Source organism: Canis lupus, chromosome 20 (assembly GCF_011100685.1).
Source record: "Canis lupus familiaris isolate Mischka breed German Shepherd chromosome 20, alternate assembly UU_Cfam_GSD_1.0, whole genome shotgun sequence".
NCBI classification, from domain to species: Eukaryota; Metazoa; Chordata; class Mammalia; order Carnivora; family Canidae; genus Canis; species Canis lupus.
In genome coordinates this window covers 1,593,958-1,599,885 of record NC_049241.1, presented here as the reverse complement: position 1 = coordinate 1,599,885, position 5,928 = coordinate 1,593,958, and the positions used below count along the sequence as shown (strand labels likewise).

General features: G+C 53.4%; 1 long non-coding RNA gene across 1 annotated transcript; it reads right to left on the bottom strand.

The window, feature by feature from the left end:
• LOC119864565 lies at positions 1-5,674 on the bottom strand. The gene is made up of 2 exons (XR_005374392.1): positions 5,500-5,674; positions 1-451 (listed from the first exon to the last, which is right to left on the bottom strand). It is a non-coding gene; the product is annotated as an uncharacterized LOC119864565 (long non-coding RNA).
• Between the last annotated feature and the right edge of the window lie 254 nt (positions 5,675-5,928).

Sequence of the window (5,928 nt, the reverse complement as noted above, 5' to 3'; positions counted from 1 at the left end):
TAACATGAGACAAATAGTCTTGCAAGAACATCTAGCACAGAGTGGGTCCAAGGAAGCATTTGCTTCTAAGATGATGATGTGTGGGGCCAGAGGCTGGATCCCTGAAATGCTCAGCAGAGGCAGAGCATTTGGCAGAAAAGTGGGTCCAGAGCAGGTCATCAGTCAGGGCCAGGAGGGGTGGTACCGAGTGAGGTGATAACTGAGGCAAGAAGAGGATTTGGGGCTGGAAATGCTGCAGGTGGGGATTATGCCTGGAGCCGGCCTGTCACTTTCTCCATGTTGGTGTCTGGCTCATTCGGACCAGGAGGGACTGGATCCTCCCCTTTCCCAGCAGATCGTATGGCCAAATACCCAGAAGCCAGTCCCACGGAGAAAGAACGTAGGTGCGCCTGATTCACAGTGGTGGCAGCTCTCACGGTCAAGCAGGAAACCAGTCCTCAAAGGCAAGGAGCTGGAGAAGGGGACAAAGGAGAGTCTGAAATGTGGGTGGAGAGCCCTCTGCTCCCTTTGTATCTGGCTCACTCATGTAAGAGTCCCAGCTCCCGAGGTAATTTGCTGGTGGCCTTGGGCAACTGGCTTTGCCTCTCTGAACTCTGGGGCAAAAAAGCTATAAAACAGCCATGCTCACCTCTGATGGCTGTTGAGAGCGTTCAGGCTGCCGAGAGCATTCAGGCTGCTGACGTGTGTAATGGGCACACAGAGAAACTGCTCAGCCAATGCTGTGTAAAAACAAAATGAGCCAGGCATCTCCTCTCTCCATGGCCTTTGAGATATGACTCATTTCCTCTCCTCCTGGATGCAGCACTTCTGCAGGTTTTAGCTGAGACCAGCTGGGGCACCCCCATTTCCCAAATCCTTGGCCCTGGAGGAGTGGCTGCCTCCAGCTCCACAGGACCAGGGCTGACAAAGCCTGGCTGTGGAACGGACAATAAGAACCTGGTTTCTCTTCATTCTTTTGGCCACAGGCATCACGGCCACCCCCCATCCCCCACACCTCCCCACACACACAATGGATGTCTGGTGGTGGGGGCCTCAGCCTTGTGGTAGCCTCATGTACAACTGAGCAACTCTAGCTACAGGATTTGGTCCCAAAATGTGCTTTTGAACACGGAGTAACAAAGGCCTATCGGTCATCTAAGACCAGGTTCTTTTCCAAGGCTGGGGATCCTCCAACCATACTGTAAGTGACACTCGAAAACCTCAGAGATTTTGTCTGGCTGTGTTTCTAACTGGTGGTGTCCTCTGATTCCTGCCAATACACTATTCACATCTCTTGCTACACACACCCTGTCCTTTCTGCCTTGGGGCCCTATGGCTGCCTGGGGAGCTCTTGCACATCTTTCTTGGAGCACTGATGGCTCTGGCTTGTCTCTCTACTCCTCTGCCAGGCTCTCCCCAGTCTGCCAGCATTGCTTTGTGTCTCAGCCTCTTCCAGGAGCGGCCCCCTCCCCCTCTATCTCCTCACCTGTCAATCTTGTTCCTCTGCTCTCCCCGGAGCAGGGACTCCTTCTGAGCTTGCCGCCCTGCGGTCTGCGAATGGCAGTCGGAGGTCCCCCGCTGAGCCTTGTTCCTTTTCAACCCACTCTCCCCTCCATCGCTTCATCATTCTAGTCAGGCCCGAGACATGGACCGAATGAGGCAGGGCTCAATTCGAGCTTGGTACAAAGAGTATTTTGATGTTTTCATTTCTTTCTAGTTCAATACTTCCAGAAAACACATAGATTTGGCGCTGCTTCCAACAGGCTCTCTAACTACTTTTTTAAACTTTGTGCTGGCTAAAAAGTGAGGTGCAGTGTGATTGATGGTAGGACCCTGGGGTGGGGATGCAGCTCTGCCCAAGGGGCTGGCTAATTCTAGCCCTCAGATTCTTCCTCTCCCCCTTCTGCCTCGAGGTGTTCCCCACTCAGGCAAATGAACTAATGTTTCTGCCTGGAGAGTCCTGGCCAGGTCAGAGCCCAGAGCCCTCAGAGAACAAAGAAGCAAACCCAGGGACCTTTGTCCAAGCAGCAGCGGGAGGCTGGCCAGGAGCTCTCCTTGGTGCTGAAAGGGACTTCCCCAACCCTTCCCTTCCTGCTCCCCCTCCCCGCCCCCAAACACGAAGCAAGCAAATTCTAGCCTATCTGAAGTACTAATAGTCACTTTTTAAAATACAGCACACATTGGGTTCCTAACATGAGCTTTGTTTGTGCTAGGTACTTGGGACCTATCCTCAAAGGAGTAAACGGTGGCCACTGACTCCTAGGAACTCCTAGGCTGGTAAGGATGTTCAGCAATCCGAGAACAGCATGAGATGTGCTATGATTGAGGAATGACTGGGTTATGGGGGAGAATGTCAAAAGAATGTCTAGCCCAGATTTGGGGGGTCAGAGAAGGCTTCTTGGGGGAAGTAATATCTCAATTGAGCTCTAGTGGTGACCAGTTTTTAGCCAAGTGAGGGCAGAAACTAAAGAGGGTTCCACACAGAAGGAATGACATATTCAAAGGCATAAGAAAGGGTGCAGTGGTTCCAGAGCTTGGGCTCGAGGACCATTTCCACCACTAACTAGTTGTGCAACCTTAGGCAAATTACTTACCTTTCTGTGTTTTAGTTTTCCATCCTACAAAATATAATACAAAAAAAATACCCTTTTATAGGGTTGTTGTGAGGATTAAATGCTTTTAATAAATGCTGAGTGCTCAGAACTATGGCTGGGATATAGCAAATAGCAATGAAGTTTGTGCTGACTGGTGTAAAGGTTAAGTTGAGGGAAATACAGTGGCTGGGAGCATGCGCTACTTGGCAGTGGGTGGGGGAGCAGTGAGGTCTGGGTTTGCAGAGGTGGCAAAGCCAGCGGAGTAGGAGGTTGGAAGCCATGCTGGGGGCTAGGTTTCACTCTCAGTGCAGTTGGGACCATCATCAAAGGGTTGGCTGTGTGGAGAATGGGCTGGGTGGGAGACCCTAAAAATAAATATAGTGTGTGTGTTTCAAGGGGTTGGGTGGGGGGTGGTTGGGGAGGTGTCCCTCTCATCCAGACAGGAGCAGACATGTGGGGTGAGAAGCGGGGATGGGCTGAGACCATCCCCACATGTCCAGTTTTGGTGACGGGTGGATGATGGGGACATGTATCATAATTATGGTCATACATCTTTTGAAAGGCAGTCTGGATTTTTTATATCCTTTTTTTTTTCTTGATTCTCCTTCCCCCACAATAGGTTTTCCAGAAGAAAGCCCATGTCAACAACCCAGTAGGTAGCCTTCTGTATTTTTCTTTTGTGTTAATAAAATCCTATACAGACATATAGAGCTCTATGTATGTGCTCACAGAGCATTTTGGCCATTGTTTTATAAAAATGGGATCATATTATACATACTTATCTTCAAATTGCTTTTCTTATTCAACAATACTGTATAGAAATCCCTTTAAGTCTATTGGTGGAGAGTTAATTAAATTTTTTCATAGGTTGCCTAATATTCTATGGCTGTACTGACCAGGGTGCCACTGGCCGCTTTTCCCTTCTCACCCACCGGCAGTCCACCTCCCGGTTTCCACCCCGATCCTCGGGCATCACTGAGTTCCGGAACACGACATGCTGTTTCACACCTCCACGCCTTGGTGCAGCCTGTTCCCTTCGCCCAGTCTGATTCACACGGCTAACTCCTACTCATCTTCTCAAGATCCATCTGTAGCCTGTTCTCCATGAGAGCAGACCAGCGGGGTTGGGGTGGGGGTGGGGAGCACAAAGGTCAGGGGGCCAGAGAGTGGACAGTCACTGTGGGGCCTCCTAAGCAGGCAGTTTGGGCTTAGTCCTAGGGTGCGGGCGCTCCTGGAAGGTTTGAAGCAGGGGAATGACAAGTGTAAAGAAGCCACTTTGCTGGCTAGGGACCTGAAACTTGTGGAGAGCTGCCTTCGAGGCACAGCACCCTAGACCTTCCCTCCCCTCTCCCCTGAATGTCCCAATCTACCTCCTCCCTCCTGGTCCACACACCAGCCATTTACTTGTCCTCCTGCAGCACTGTCAGGATGGGCCCTAGCTCCCTGCTCCCCTCTGCTTCCTGCTACTCCCTGGCTGGCGTTTCCCAGAGATGGGAGCTTCACAGCTGATCATTACAAGCAGCAGCAAGGAAGGAATACAATCATCAGCCTCCATGGTCGGAGTCACCAGGAAGGTTCTAGTTGGATCCAAGTGTGAAGCACTGTCTCTGTGCAGTCTCCCCACTTCCTCTCAGGCTAGCTCTGCTGCCTTCTGTACTTTATTTCTGAGGGCAGGCACTGTCCCCCACCCCCCACCCCCCACCCCCCGCGCCAGGCTTCCATTTTCGTGGCTCTGAGAATGGACAGTGACAGTGAAACAGGTAAAGTAGCCTCTCTAGGTTCCCAGAGTCCTGGAGGCCACCACTAGGGTCCTAGAAAGAGCCCTGTTTTGAGTCCATTCCCACCCATCCTGAGGTCAGAGGTGACACATCAGCAGTTTGCAGGTGAAGTTGTCCACCAAATGTGGTAATATGAAATGGAACAGGACCAAACTTTTAGCTCTAATGGTCCTATTTCACTTCTAAGGTTACCAGGCAGTTACAGCAGGCAGGATACTGGGTTTCTAATTGTAATACACATACAGGGTTTCCTTTTTCAATAACCGTATTTAAGTGAAGAAAACTCTTAAGGATGCACCCACAGAAGACCTGGTCGGAGGGGTGGCTCAGATCTGAGAAAGAGCACTTTAGGACACTCTAGCGGGGAGGGGAGTGCCAGTGGGTGGCTTGCCGGTCAAACACATTTTTTCTTCCTTACCCTGTTTTGAAAAGCTATTGAATTGTGTACATTCCCATCAAAATCCAAATTTTCCAGCTTTTTTGGGGGAAAAATCTGAAAACTGGGCAAAACTAGGTGTGAGCTCTTCCGGGAGGGGCTCGGTGGCTGGGAGCAGTGTCCCCTCGCCAGGGCACACGGAGTGGCAGTCCCTGGCAGCTCGGCTGACCCACCGTGGTGCTTGCTGTCCGCGTGGCCATCTGAGTCCCACAAAGGAGAGCTGGGTGTGGGTGGTGGGGGCAGGGCCACGGGCTGTGCCCTGCGCGGGCGGCAGCATCAGCACAAGAAGCCCCACACCAGAGGCTTCCATTTTCGGTAGTGGCGCAGCGTCGGCTGGCTGAGGTCCCCTCCTGTCCTCTGTCTGGGCCTCAGTTTCCCCGTGCACAGCGAGCGCACGCAGGTGTGGCGGGGCCCAGGGTTCGGGCCTTGAGCGCGCTCCTGCGTCGGGCCCTCGGGGGACGGCAGGGGGCGCTCCCGGCCCGCGGGAACGCGCTCCAGCCCCAGGACAAAGGCTGGGGAGCGGCGGGCAGGCGGGGGCTCGGCAGGGCCGCCCCAGCCCGGCCCGCACAGACCGCAGACCCGGTTCCCCTCTCCTCTCCCTGCCGGTCCTTTAGGTCCCCGCCCCCATTTCTCGGGGGCTCTCGGTCTCTCCCACTCCATCGGTTTTGCACCTCATACTCTCCACCCTGGGGCTCCAAGTGGCTCTGCCTACCTCATGTCTGTTGTCTGCGCCTTTGACTCAAGCGGGGTCCCGTGTCCTCGTGGCCCAGAGGTCGCGGGAGCTGTTCCTAGCGTCATGTCTCTGCTTGTTCTATCTTCTAGAGAGGTGGCCAGAGCCCTCCTTCCCAGTGGAGGTGGGCACAGCCTCAGCCTCCTGCTCCCAATGACTCTGGCTGGCATCTCCTGGAAACAGCCTCTGAGCAACCCTCCCGCTGTCCACAGTCTTCATGAAAGCATCCAGGCTTACCTGGATTTCCCTCTTCCCCAGCCAAGTCCCCAGAGTTGCCCAGGGACTGGATGAGAGGCAGGGAGCCGGGCACACCTGGTGCGCCCTTTGACTTAATTCTAACACACACACATTTTGGAGTGCCCGCGGCGCCGCGTGGGAATGGAAGCCCCTCAGACTCTGGGGTGAGGCCAA